Below are 14,868 nucleotides of genomic sequence, written 5' to 3' on the forward strand. Positions count from 1 at the left end.
ACACAAGAGCCACAATTTCTAGTTCCAACCAGAGTAACTGATTCTGTAACACCAGACAAACTTCTGCCTTTCTCACTGTCACCTTAAATGAAGCCAGTAATAAAGATATGCCTTGCAAGAGTCATCTGTAAATTACTGTACAATTTGTTTTTAAAACTTTGCTATTAAATAATTATTCTAATTGATTAATTAGAATAAGAATTAATTGATTAGAATTATTGCATTAGTGCTACCACTGGTGGAAAATACCAGTTGGGGTCCAAACTGGTCTGATTCTTGATTTGCAAAGGTGAGGTGGCTAAAATAACCTGTTTGTTTTGCTTTTTGCTGCTTTGTCTATCAAAGTCTTAATTCAAACATTTAAGTACATACTTAAAGCCAAGCAGAATAAAAATGAAACATAAACATATGTAATTTTTAAACCCAGGTCCAGAAATAAAAGATCTTTATTGTCTATGAGAAGTAAAACTGATTTAAAATTTTTCTGACTGTTTTCATGGAACGGTGTATGAAGAATGTAATTAAAAAAAAAAAAAAAAAAAAAAAGGCTTTTTCCAAAAAATTCTCAGACAATTTGTAGCATGACAAATTTGGGGTAGTTGGAATAATTATCAAACGTACAGGTATTTACTTCTACGTGAACCAAGAGATCTTTTAAAGTGAATTTCCTAAAGATTTCAGCGTTATTTTCTTACCCATTACCGGTTAGCCCTCTACTGCTGTGTCTGAGCATAAATTTAATTGTTAAAGTGAAAATTTTCTTCTAATTGCAGTTTGCAAACATACAGCAAACTGACCTTGAAATAAAGCATCAGTTCACTCTGGATAGAAACCTCAGTAGATAAGAAGTATGAGCAGCACTTTATTTGTGCTGCTAGAGTGGGAGATGACTTGGTTTGCCCACAGCAATAACAGATTTCCTCAGGTCTTTTGTCAGTGTCTTGGGGCCAAAAAGAAAAATAGCCATGTAACTCACATGGCAACTAATAAGTGGCAAGAAAAAGTTGGGGTTTGGCCCTTGACAATGAATGAAATGAGTACTTTTAGATGAACAGAGATGTGTTTCACTGTGTGCTAGGGCAAATTTCCCATTTGAATTACCTTTAGAATGTGGCTGGGGAGATCACTGAGCCAGAAGTACTGGCTTCCTCTTCCGGCAGGAAGAAGAGAACAGCTGTGATGGGTTCCAGGTTCAACATTTCTGTCTGAAACATTTATTTGCAATGCTGTTGGGAGATCCTTCTTGTGGAGGGTGAGGCGGCTGTGCCTGAGTCTCAGGCTGGATGCTTCATGGTGCACTTCCAGAGCTGGAAGGCCACTTTGTTTATCCTCCACACCACGCAGAGAAAAGAGTGACAGCAATACGCTGGGGCAGGTTCTAGCTTCTGGTGTGCTGCCACACAGGTCAGAGAGGCTCTCACGTTTCGTCCCAGTGCCATGAGGGCAGCCTGGCATGCAGGAGCCGGGGGCTTATTTGGATAGAGACCCAGCCGTCCTCCTCCTGTTACTGCCCCTCTGCAGAGGCTGTTTCTTCCCCACAGCCCGCTACTGGAGCAGAGAGCAGGCATTTGAGGGTCTTCTCACTTTGGAATGAGGAAAGGAATCAACCACAGAGCCCATAAATAGGCACAAACCTAAACTGAAATTATATTGGAGAATGAAACAAAACACTACAAGTTGACCTTTAACATCAGGGCTTGAAAGAGGATGATAATCCTTCATGCAAAACAAGAACTTGGAATAATTTTTACTCTCTCACTGGACTGCGATGCTATGAAATAAGGTCAGAGGGGAACCCAGGTGAGTAACACACTCACAGAGAAAGGAATTTTCCTTACAGTGACCACAATGAATGTATTTGCTGAACCAAATATAAGCAGCAAGCAAACACCTGGATTGCTGATGTTGAAGGAAAAGCAGAACATAACCACAAACCTCAGTTCCTTTGGTTCTAACATTCTGGAAGCAAAAATCGTTCAGTTATAATTGTCTCTTCAAAAAATTACTTTTGTTTCCAAGGCTATTTTTTGGACAATAAAATAAAATAAAATATCTGATTTACAAAAACATTTCTAACTATACTGAAAGTGCTGGTGATTCTATATATCGGCTTTGAATTTTAAATTATGTAATCTAAACAGCAGTGTCTCAAAAGTAGATTGCCCTTATTGCATAGGCATTAGTGTTTGCCATGGCTGCTAGGATGATCAGTTGTTACTGCAATTTAGAAAGCCATACAAAGAAACCGGAGAACCCTCAGCTTTTGGTTTTACAAACTTACTGTATGGCACAGACTTTTCTGAGAAACTGTATATATAATTCAGACCCTTTGTACCCATGCAGATACCCCTTGTTGGTGCAAAGAGTTCGTGATATCATGGGACCACAAACTTTTAATATATACCTGCCAAATTATTATTTGATTTCCTTTTCATGACTTCCAAAATGCAGGGAGCTTGATACTCAAATCCCATTTCTTTACTTATGCTGTATAGCATGTTGCTTTTCATTGGTCTTCAAGTCACTGGTGGAGTGAGCCTCCTTTCCATTAAAACAAAGGTTGACAAGTGAAATGGCATTGTAATGGCATATGGCTATCCAGCACTGTTAGCTGGGTGACAGATTACAGCAGGACCTGTTGCAGATGGATGTGCTGAAGAGCCCACTGAATAGGGAATGTATTTATGTTTCACAACAGATACCCTATAAACCAGAAATTGATTGCTGCCTAATGGTTAGGCTAGATTTTGAGTAGTTATTTATATGACTACCACTGATTTCATCTCGAGATCTCAAATTCCTTTCAGACTCTAACCTTCACTGCTTTCATCATTTTTGAAAACAGAATTTAGACACTGAAAAATTCTTCCCACAGTTTGAAAGACAATGTTAATGTTAGGTCCAGAACTCAAGCTTAAAAATTCACTAGGACTTCATTTAAATTGACTTCTGAATACGTATTCGGGCATGACTCAAGGTATTGAGTGTCCACACCAGGGTTATGAATTTGGAGACAGAGATGTCCAGCAGCTGCATGGGCCATTAATTAACCTAGTCTTTTTGATTGCTCTGAGGGATCTCAGGGGAGAGGGGATTATTGCACCCGCAGAGATTTGTTGCTAATTCTGTGATGTTTGATAGTTTTCTAAATTCTAAAGACACTGTCAACACTGACAACTTTTTAAATAACAGATTTCTGGAGTATAAAATAATCTATTGTTTCCACTGCAGTTTGCATCAGAAAAGAATAAACTTCAGTTTAGCTTTCTTAACTTTGCTCTGGAGCTCTCAGAGACCAAGTGAACTCTTGGAAGGGCACATTCTTCCATGAAAAAGACTTGAAAACCACATGAAAAACTCCTCAACATTTTCTTTCTTCTTTTTCATTCTGCACAATGATTTTTTTTCCCCAATATCTTGACATGTTGAGGATGGGAAATGGTTTCCTGCCTACTCTACCCACTAGTAAATGGCTCCAATGGATTTCTGGATATGGAACTGGGGTAAAAACTGCAAAATTATCAATTAGAGTGCCATTGTGAGAGATTTCCTTGTGTATTCCACTTCATTTGGCTTAATTTTATTTTTTTTCCTTATAACTGCTTCCATTTTAGGGTATCTTGAAGTATTGCAATCTTTACTGGAATCTTAATCAAATTCCATAGTTTATTTGATTTTCTACTTATATATTTGCATTTTTCTTAGAAATCTTAAGGAAACACCTATTTTCAAAACAATATTCAATGCTCATGACATGTGAGTATCACTTTTTTACGCTTCTCTCTGCATTCCTCACTCTTCTGTCACAAATGAGACAAAAAACCAACAACACATGGTGGATCTGGACACTGGATTTATTCAAGAATCAACAAGATCAGAGCTTTTACCCAACTTGATTATTTCACACACTCAGTTATACATACTCTCCCCAGCATTATGTTTGCTAAAATTTTACTTCACTTCCAGCCAGGGATCACTGCTGGCCTGGAAGAGTTGGGCAGAAGAGCATGCTGGTCAGTCCTTGTGCCTGGGAATCCATTTGTTTTCATCTCCTTGACCCCCCCAGATTTTCCTCACTTCCAGGGTTTTTCCTCCAGTCTTCTTTCTGGGCCACCTTCTTCTTCCTGAGACTACTTCTTTCCAGCAACCCTTTGTTTTGGCACCAGGTCTTCTTTCTGCAACCCAAGTCCCCCATTTTTTCTACCTATAGAGTCTATATACAGAAGCACAACAGATGAGCAGCCATCTACTTTCTAGTTGTGTTTAATTCTTCTTTATTAAGTGGAGGATTCAAGATGTACCACTTTTATTTAGTCCAGATGCTATTAAAATTTACAGTCAGCCCATACAGATTGCAGCCAGCAAGTAGCAGGTTTCTGCTTGAGAGTTCAAAAGTTCAGTTTCAGACATTCACCCACACACCCACCCATGCACCCAATTATCTGCTGCCTGTTAACATTCATAATTTAAGCTATTTTTTTCACCCGCATCCCTTTCCCCCATGCTTTTGCTGACTTTCTCTGCATTGCAATACTTAAGAATAGTGGGATTTAGAGCCATGTAGCTAAGCCTGACCTTCTGTGGTCCAGAGCATTCCCTCCACCTGCTTTCAACAGAGAAAACAGAGGATGTTCAAAACACCTTAAAAAAGCAGCATCCCCATTCAGGCAACACACAGCCAGAGGTGGGGCTGCCCCAGCCACCACAGACTTGTCTGTGGCAACACAGGTGCAAAGCATAGCCTGCAGCCCGCAGCATTGCCAGCTCCCCTGCTGCAAGTGAAGGACTTGACCCACCTTATTTTGAAACCTGGTGAGTAAATCAACCGAAATTTATTCTACAGTAAAACATGCTTGGAGGACTCATGCTAAATGGGGATTCATACCAGTGTAACTATGCACATTTACAGCCAGACACTAATTGCAGAATGGAGACCTAAGCTACATTTCAGTGATTATCACTTGAGGATATATTTGAAAATACTAATATTGCATTTGCTAACTGAAGGATCATCTGAAGAGATAAGAAAAAAAAAAAAAAAAGCGGGGTGTGGGGGGGAAATGAGACAGATGTCTCTTTTCCTGGTCATGGTTAACTAGCGATGCTCAGGGTACAAAACAACAAAACCACACAGAGTTGTCTTTATCTGCACAGATAACTTAAGTCTGTGGTTAAAGCCCACAGGGGCTTTACTGTAAAGCTCAGTAAGAAAACATATTCATGTTTTGATGTCTAACATACTTACTAAATAACATTTTTAGAATCTTTTTTCCCTTCCTGCAATAATGTTCACAATCTTTACAAATATTCCTTTCAGTCAAAGCTGAAAAGAAGGGAAGAAAAAAATGAAATAAAGCAACACGAAGAGAAACTTAAACAGAATGGGACATAAAAATTCAGGACATCTATGTTGGATGCCATAATTTAAAAAAAAAAATAATAATAAAAGCGTGAGGAGGGATAGAGGGATGACAAAGTGAAAAGAAAAAATGCAGCAACTCTTTTATGTGAAGATTACGTTTAAAAATAACCAACTAACAGTCTGCACTTTTCAAAAGACTGACGTCCTGAAACGCATTTAGATTGATGCAGCCTGAGCCTGAAGTTCTCTTGCTGAGTAAACAGTCAAGTGTTCTTAATAGGAATTGCAGTTTCTCGACATCTGTTGGGGAAAAGGGAATGGTGAAACAACAATTTAGATTGAGATTGGTTTTGTTAAATGCATTTAAATTCCAAGATTAGTGGTGTTCTTTCTTTTTCAATTAGCATTTACTTGCAGAAAGGTTACAGATGAAGGGGCTGAGAAAGAGTTCTTTGGGGGAGGGGGTTAGCTCCCAGGGCAGTACAGAACGCACTAAAATGTGTAACACAGACTAGCATAGGACTTTAACGTAAACTTACAACTTATGCAAAAGCCAGTGCCTTTGAAAAGCTCTATGAAGGACCAAACAAAATTAAAAAACAATAACCATGACTTCACTTTGTTAAGCTCCTAAGAACTAAGCTGGAATTCATATATGAAAAAAAAAATTATTATTGCCTTGCAAAGGAATTTTCCAGCCCATTCATCCTGCAATTCCCCATGCTGATTAGACTATGAGAGGATTGTGACTTCTTAGGGGTCACAAAAAGGTAAAAAGAAAGGAAGGCTATAAAAATGTCCTACCTGCTTTGCCACTTTTCAAAAAACAAGCTCCCTCTGAGTTTTGTCAAGCAAAGGAAGATTCTTTTAGCCCAGTGAAAGAGTTGTTGCCATTTTGGGGAAACTGCAATAATAACAAAACCTGGAATGTTCTGAACTGTCTTGCCCTGTTTCACTCTGGAACGTATGTCAGGGCTTGAGTCATCATTCCAGACTGAGGCTGCTGCAACTGCTTTGTTTTCAGTGTGAAGACAAAGTGATGAAGAATAGTCCCAAACCCATACCATGCAAAAGATCCACTCCACACTCCCCTGCCCCCAGTATTATATGTTTTTCATCATATGAATTTCAAGTAATTCCATCTTTAATTTCTGTAGAACTTGTGACTGTGCTATGTTGCTTGGCTTTTCTAAGTTTGTTATCACTGTTCTTTCAAACCTCTGGAATCTGGATGTTGTGTTTGTTTTCTTCATCTGGAGCATTTTGGGTTCTTCTTTTTCCTTTGCAAAACTTGTAAATATACATTATCCCTTAGTCACTGACAATGCACTCAGAACTGGACAAAGATTATTCAGTCTGTGCTTGAATACCTGGGAAATGTAAAAAGAAATGCAAGGCAAGATAAAACTCAACCTTTTTGGAAAACTAAAGAAAAGGAAGAACTGCATAGATGCATTTTTTTTTCTATCACTGCATATTCAAACAATGTTTTAAACACTTATTCCAAAGCATCCATAAATCAACAGAAAGAGTGTTGTTGGCTTTGCTGTTTAAGTGCAAGAAGCATCATAAGGGGCAACACACGTGTTAGCATCAATACAATGTGTTTGGTGTTCTCTCTGCTGGTAAAGCAATGTCAGCCTACAGGAGTTCTGTTTAAATCTCTCTCTGGACACTTAAAACTAGCTGAGATTGATTGCACTATTTATTGATCTCATTTATATTGTCTTGGAGTTTTCAACCTAATGCTAATCTGATGAAGTGCAGATGAAGTAGGCTGTGGTGGTTAGCACTGTGTATGTTATTGCACAGAGCCATTAAAGGACCAGTGTGAATTGAAAGTATGAACAAATGAGTGCACGGTTGGCACTGTGGAATATTTAATTCTCTAACCACAGGTAGATGTGATCACAAGAGACTTTACAAGAAACTGGGTTTGGGACTCTTGCCCTTTCAAAGGGAGAGTCCCCCACCCCATCCCTTTTCTCCTACTCAGAAACCTTCACTTTTTTCTACATCTGTCTCACCTTGTTAAAACACAGATAGTAGCAGGCACATCCTCTGCTTTCTGCTTAACACCCTGGTTTCCAGTAGGCCTCCCCATCAGATGTAAATGCCTCCAGCCTGCCACCTCCTTTCAGTATTACAGCGATGCCCACCATGTGATAGCCTGGTCACCTACGGCAAAGCCGTATGTGGGGACAGAGGCACTTTTGTTGGTGGCAGTGGAGCTATGACAGGTTACACCAGCTGAGGACCAGGCACACAGGGCAGTGTTTTGTTTTGGAAAAAACAAGTAGCTTTAAGTAAACACAACTTTTCTTACGTAGCAATCTTGAGCCACACTTCAGGATGCTTGATCTATTTCCTTATCTTACATTTCCTATCACACAAAATAAAGGTTTAGTTAGACAAATTTTAATCCTGTAGCTAGTTCTACTATTGCTAGAAGAACTATTTAATATAAATAAAGTCTGTAAGCTCATGCTTTCAGTTATTTTGTTCAATACAAATGGTCAGGTAATTTGCCAAAAATAAAACTTACAAAAAATGGAAGCTGACAAGTCCTCTGTGTTTGTTTTAAGGAGAATTACTATGTCTACTTTTTTAAAAAACAAAACCAGAAACAAACAAAACAGAACAAAACAAAATATTTTAAAAAAACAAACAAACAAACAAAAAAACCCCAACCCAACCCAAACCAAACAAACAAAAAAGAAAAATATAAGTAAGGGCTGGGCTGAACCTTCAATTTCCATCTAAAGTGAATCCAGGAGGTGCTGTGTCACAGATATACTGCTCTGACACACACTTTTCCCCAACTTTTTTCCTGTGCTCAGTGCAGGAGGTATTTACATGAGGAGCAAATCTTAATGTACCATATGTTTGTCCAGCTGTGTACATTGCAGGGAAAAGGCAATCCCTGGTTTTACTCATTTGCCTGCCGTGGAACAGAAAACAGAGGTATTTGGCCACCGTAGATTTAGTGTTTCAGCTCAGGTTAGTTCACCCACTGCTTTAAAACAGACTCTTAGGGTTTTTGGTTGAGTGAGCATGTTCAAGACACTGTCCGGTCTATGGATACATTGCATTTTATATAATGCCAAAACACGCTGTGAATGATAAGGATCTAGACACACATTGACAGATAAATTTTAGTGTGCAGTTCTCTGTCTGGGGGGTGTTCGATAACAGCGTTGCATATTGTGCTACTTGGGAAAGAGCTGTGAGCAGCTTTGGATTTCTTCCTGTCTGGGAACTAGTTGAGTCCCAGTGATGTTCCTGTTGTTGGGGAAGGACACACTGCTGAACAAAAAGTATTCTTACCAGTAGCTGCAGGGATCAGGTCCTAATCAGCTCAGCTTTACTCATTTCAGACATACTGGGACTGCTCCCAGGAGAAGTTGCCCATGTGCAAAGATACTTAACTTTTTCTCAAGCCTGTGGCTCGACAGGATGAAACGTAAAGAACTGAAAGAGGAAAAACAATTTTCCACATAAAGGAGGAGTTGTGGCACAATGGATTGTGTTTTTTTTACACAGATTCCACTTGGTTATTTGAATTGAAAGGAAACACAGACCGAGATGCTGAAAAGAAGAGGCTGAGGAGGTAGAAAAATAAACCTGAATGAAACTGGGTCTGGAATTGGTACAAGTTGTCCCCTTTGGTTTGCTTGGGACTGAATGTATTGCATATTGAAGGCTTTAATCAAATGCTCTGGGTCATATGAATGTATTTTTAATGCTTTTATGGTGTGGCATGTTCTAAGGAAAAAGTGTCATCCCACATATATCACATTTGTCTAAATTTGCATTCTCCCAGATGGCCACATTTATTGACTTTGTGAAGTTAACTGTATCTCCCTGCTTCCAACCAATCAGGGTTTGCTGGAGGATCAAAGAGAGTGAATCCTTCATTGTTTCATCTACTGCTGAGAATGACCCAAAACCAAAATCTTTTGACACCAACGCCCCCAAATGTCAGTCCCAGATTAGCACAGAAAGTTCCTGGCCCAAATTCTATTTTCATTTTTTGCAATTTCCATGGAATTAAAAAATATTTTACCTGTAAACATGAGCCCTTCTCTTGCTATCATGTTATTTACAACCTCCAATATTAATCACATTTAGAGGTTAAAAAAAGCCCATTTCACACCTACTGAACAAACTAACTTTCCAGCTATTATTCCAAATATACTCATTTATGCTTATGTGACCCAGAACTCAAGAAAAGTACTCAATTCCTTGCATTCCTAGGAACTGAACTTTAAATAACTTGCAGGGGAGTAATTTTTTTCTGGTCCTTCTAAAACTGCTCTTTGCAGCTATCAATCTTTATTAATTAAAAATTCACAAAATTAAATCAAATTCCTTTCTTTTCAATCAAGCTAAAGGAAAATGAACAACAAAATGCCCACAGTCCAGGTAGCTGCCAATTCCTTTTCTAGTAAGTGTTTAATTACTGATTTTTTTTTAAGTCCTAGTGTAATATTATGGGAATTTAATCATCATTTCTATTAGTACAACTGCTTGAGAGAGTCTTGAAGACATTTCCTTTCACTTTAGTTTGCCCTGTGGATAAGTAGAGCACTTTGGTTCTGTATTGATTTGTCCTTTACTGCAGTGATCACCTTTCATTTTCAAGCATTCACCTTCCATTCATGAGCATTAAATCCCTATTTAAAAGAAATAATAGAACTGGAATGGTGGCTCAATAGGGCAATGATCAGTGGAAGAACCCAGATGACTTTATCTGGGTCAGAACTTTATTTTATTAAGTTGAATACTGATTTCTTGCTTTCCCCTTCTCTGTGTCTCAGGCCTTCCCTCTCCCTAAGGATGTGGAGACCAGCTGCCTTGAGATAAGAGAAAAGGAAGGGAAAGAAAGTGCATTTATAAAGGACACTGGTCTACACGTGCAGTTTGCAGCATATAAAAGCCCCCTGTGTGTGAATATGGGCTAACACATCAGCACATGTCTGTTTTGAAATGAAGAGCAGCAGGTACATTTTGACACAAATTCAAATCAAACGTGTGCCTTTGATATCATACTGGCAAAACTCGATCATATGCTTTGCTAATCGAGTGTGCCGAGTCTCCTATGCTTATGTTTTTTGGAATTAAATTGCATGACTGTGCTTTGCTCTGTAAAATGTGTAAATGTGTAAATTATGTCAGGACAGATTGCAAATGCCAGTTGAAGAAATAAAAAATATGCTGCACTCATTGTAAAGAGTGCAGGGGTGTGGCCTGGGAGATGGTGAGAAGGGGTTAATGCCTCCTAGCAAAATTCCTGGAAGAAACAGATTGATTTATTAACTGTTATTTGTATTAGTAGTATTACACAGCTCGTTGAAGAAACACCAGAAAACCCAGAAAAACCCATTCAGGACTTAGAGCTGGCAAGACTACTCTAGCAATAAATGTAGAGCCATGGCTTCTACCTGGAGGAGTATGTTGCACTATGGTCAAGACGAAATAAGTGACTGTAGTGAGAGAAGGCAGAGTATCTTAGTACAATGGCATGGACTTATATGTCGGCCCTGTTTCAAGAAAGCACTTAAATAGGAACTTAAGACCAATCCCTTTAAGAAAGCACTTAAGCAGAAGCTTACTCACAGTAATGAACTGCAAAGTGCCCTTGAAATAAGGCCAATATATACAGCTTGCTTGATACTTTATATTTACATATATGGAATTATTTGATCATCCTTTAATGTATTTTAATTATATTTTAATTATCAATTAAGTTACAATTCCCTCTGCTCCCTTATTACTTATCTCTATTCCACATTCTTTCTCCCTTGCAAAAGTGACTTGGGATTACTGTCCAGAGACTCCCCTATTCTAGTAACCTATCCTATTTAAAAGGAGCCCTAAAAACTGAGGACTGTATTTGAAATCAAGGCACATGAAGATCTCAGCAGATTGCTTCCTTTTTCAAAGTTTGATCTTTCTCATTTTAGAGAGTCAACAAATTCCTGTTCTCATTGAAATCAGGATCAGCAAGAATTTATCCCTGAGTTCAGCTATATTAGCATACATCCCACTGTGCAATGGAATTGTCACCCAGGAGTGATCTTGCACCTCAGACAAGATTCATTTAAATAGGTATCAGATGACTGTGCTGAAGCAGATATGAGTTGATAGTGAGATCAATTTAAACATATGTCATTCAGAGGACTGGGAATAAATACACTGATTTTACAAACTCTCTTTTTTAGCCCCAGCTATTTGTTTAAGTGGGTCATGTTTAACCTATGGAGTTATATAATCATTTATGTGGCTTTATTACTGAATGTTTAATATTTTATCTCAAACATATTTTGTAGTGATGTTTGAACTTTTTGCTTTGATGGCCTGAATTTCAGAACTGTACCTTTTCAAGAAGGGGGAAAATACTTTAAAACCGATGTGAAAAAAGTATTCCACGGAAAGGCTATTTGCTATAAATAACTTCCAACTAGATGCAACTTGGTATTACCAAATTTCTAGAAATCTCAGATTAAAGTTTCTCAGGGTTTATTTTTCAAGCAAGGATCTGTAAATCTCGTATGTGATAATTTTCCTTCCCCCAGGAGCAGGGCAGACTTACTGCTTTACAGCAAGCTTCCCAGTTGGTATGAAACTGCTCAACATCAGTATTCACATGGTCGCGGGTCCATTTCAGCATCTAGACATACGACTTAGTGGTGCTTCATTTGAGAACTGGGATTCACACCATATTTGTACTTATTTGTATAGTACCCAGTAACCTAGAATACTTAATGAATTTTAAGCTTTGAAGGTTGTGGATAATATATGCAGATTACAATTATATAGTGTAAAAAGTTCCCAAGAACTTTCTCTCTACAGCATTAAAAGCGTGGGTATCACCTGTGATTTTCCACAGTCTTGAAACATAAGACATTTTCATAAATTTCATGCAGAAAAAACAGAGAGAAAGAAAATATGAACAGTCGCCGTAAGAAAATCTAAATATCTTCAATGTCTCAGAGCATCTCAGAGGAGAGTGCTGCAGCTATTGAAACAGATTAGAACTGAACAATTGTCACTAAATTTGCAGTAACCTATGGAGAGCATGATCAGCCTACAACTTCAGGGGCAAAAGAGGTTTCCTCCTCTTCCTGCATGTAGTTTACCATCTATCCAACGGTCTGACTACTTAAAGACCAGCTGCTCTTTCCCACCCACTTAATAGGAGGAATGAAGGACGTTATTAGATTCAGTAAAGGTAACCTGGCCCTATAGCAGTATACCAGACTGCTACGTATATTTCATCTTTTACCTTCAACTAGGTATTGTAACAATCAAGGTGACTACCTTTCTGAAAATAATGATTATATGAAAAATATTTCATCACACATTTTACAATGTCAGGTGCTTCCCTTTAACCTCTAGAATCTGATTTACACTGGCTTTGGTGATTACACCTATGCCTATGCCAAAACCTCTTCTATCATTACAAAAGGCTATTTTGTTTGACTTTATGAAATAAACCTGCTCTGTGGTGCTCGTTTCAGTGGGATTCATCAATTAGCTGTGGAGTTTGCTTCATTTTTAAAAAGGAATTGGTTGAAAGTGCTGGGAAGAGTCTACATGGTAGTAATCTGGGAGACTATAATATAAGAAATGTATTTACAAAGCATGTCTACTTAGGAAACACATATTCTGGAACCGAACATTTGAGTAAGTTGAGAAGGCTCTGTGTCTTTATAGGCAAGCAAAAACGATTGAAGGAGAGAATTTCAGATATAAAAAGAATGGAATTTCTTTTTTGGGAAAGAGTCTGATTTTTTTTTTAAACTGGATATCCTTCAAATTGCAAAATCCTGAAGACTTCAAAATTTTCTGAGAATAAAAATTCTCAGGAGGAAGAATTATGTCAGCTTGGTCAAATCACTTATTTTTTATATTTTGATATTATAATTATATGATGGATTGTGACAGAAAATCAAAAATGTTTTCTGAAATGCCACTTCAAAGAACAGAAATGTTTTGCTCAGAGAACACTGTTCTTTGTTGGGATTCTCACCCTTTTATTTTCATGTATGTCCACATGCTTGTATAATCACCTTCTTTCACAAAGCTTTTTATTTCAAGTGAGCTGCTGGTTCCAAAGGAAAATAATATTGTTTCTTATACCTATGCTACCATGAATCACATCTTCTAGATTTTTCTGCTGAATTCTGCTTTTGAAAATCTGACTTTTGTCTTTGATGTTTAGCTGGTCCCATTAGAATATTTGACCCTTCAGTCATAGTTCAGGCACCATCCCTCTCCTCGCAAACTGCCATTCCAAATTGCTTGGACTAATATAATTTATTGTTCTATTATTATTAACTAGGAATATCTACAGTGTTTTGCCCCTTGATGAAAGTCATTAATTTCTGTTGGCAGCCTTCAGGCAGCCCTGAAGATGGAGAGTGAGAATTTTTTACTCTTCTTAACTATAATGCTACAGTTGTGCTTTAAAGAGAACTTGGTTCTGTTTGTATGATCTTTGCTGAAAGGGACTATATGGAGCTCTGGGACTTCACACACACATGTCCATAACCCCCCCTATGGAAGCTGAAACATGACACTTCCTTTGTAAAGGATCCAAGAGTCCTGCCTCTAATCCATAGATATCATGTGTATGTAATCAACTTTTATTGGGTTTGTGAGGATGAAGCTTCCTCTTCCAATGTGAGCGCAATACAAACTTTGACAGTGTCATTGATGAAGAACTACATGGCTCAGATGAATAAGGGAAGATTATACAAAGCCTTTCTCCTGGTGCTTTCCGTGATATTTGTGTAGTCTTGCTATGGCAGCCTTGTTATGTCAGACCCTCAAATGCAAACTGCTTGGAAAAAGAGAGAAAGCTAGTGCTGTCAAAAAATCACACCACAGCTGAAAAAGTTGAGGGTTTCCTAAATATCTTTTTCTCCTGCTAATGCTAGAAACCTTTTGGGTCATGATAGTGAGCCTAATGAAGGCAATGGCAAAGAGCCAAATGATTGCAGTGGCACTAAATCAAGTCATTGCTGGGCAAATTTTGAGGTTTGGTGTTTTGAAACCTTGATGGTTTTTGTTCAGAAACTCAGGTCATTATCTGAAGCCCAGCAGAAACCCAGTTTGGAAATTCAAGTGGCTTTGGGGGCTCTTTTCACCATAACACATGCAATCCATCCTTTCAAACTCGGAGGCAGAACTATAAATATTACAAAAGGACACCAGGATTTTTTGGAAGCAAGCGTTCTGTGTGGGTATTAATTCATTCAAATCTCCAAATAAAAATACCAGGCACTGGATACTGTTCTCAGCAAATGGCTGTCTGAATCATAAGCCAATAAAAAATACAGCAAAGAATCACTTCTGCTTTCCGACACAGCATACCATTTTCCTTTCACAATCACTAGGATTTTACAGCTGTTCTTACTAAATACCAACCACATTCAGGTGAAAAAAGTATCCTTAATAGTACTCTCATCTCCTCTGAAAAGTAATAATAAAGGTAATGA

At 38.1% G+C, this 14,868-nt stretch overlaps 2 long non-coding RNA genes across 9 annotated transcripts in view; one reads left to right on the plus strand and one right to left on the minus strand.

The window, feature by feature from the left end:
• The first annotated feature begins 3,957 nt into the window (after positions 1-3,957).
• Positions 3,958-14,868, plus strand: part of LOC129736499 (uncharacterized) — a 66,686-nt gene continuing 55,775 nt past the window's right edge. For 3 of the 8 annotated variants that reach the window (XR_008733201.1, XR_008733203.1, XR_008733202.1), the window contains exon 1: positions 3,958-4,812. This is a non-coding gene — a long non-coding RNA (uncharacterized LOC129736499). Of the gene's footprint in view, positions 4,813-10,182; positions 10,366-14,868 lie in introns of all 8 variants that reach the window. The other 5 variants (XR_008733197.1, XR_008733200.1, XR_008733199.1 and 2 more) reach the window with 3 other exon arrangements.
• LOC129736500 (uncharacterized) lies at positions 5,430-10,176 on the minus strand. The gene is made up of 2 exons (XR_008733205.1): positions 8,690-10,176; positions 5,430-6,732 (listed from the first exon to the last, which is right to left on the minus strand). It is a non-coding gene; the product is annotated as an uncharacterized LOC129736500 (long non-coding RNA).

This window comes from Falco cherrug, chromosome 7, assembly GCF_023634085.1.
Source record: "Falco cherrug isolate bFalChe1 chromosome 7, bFalChe1.pri, whole genome shotgun sequence".
NCBI classification, from domain to species: Eukaryota; Metazoa; Chordata; class Aves; order Falconiformes; family Falconidae; genus Falco; species Falco cherrug.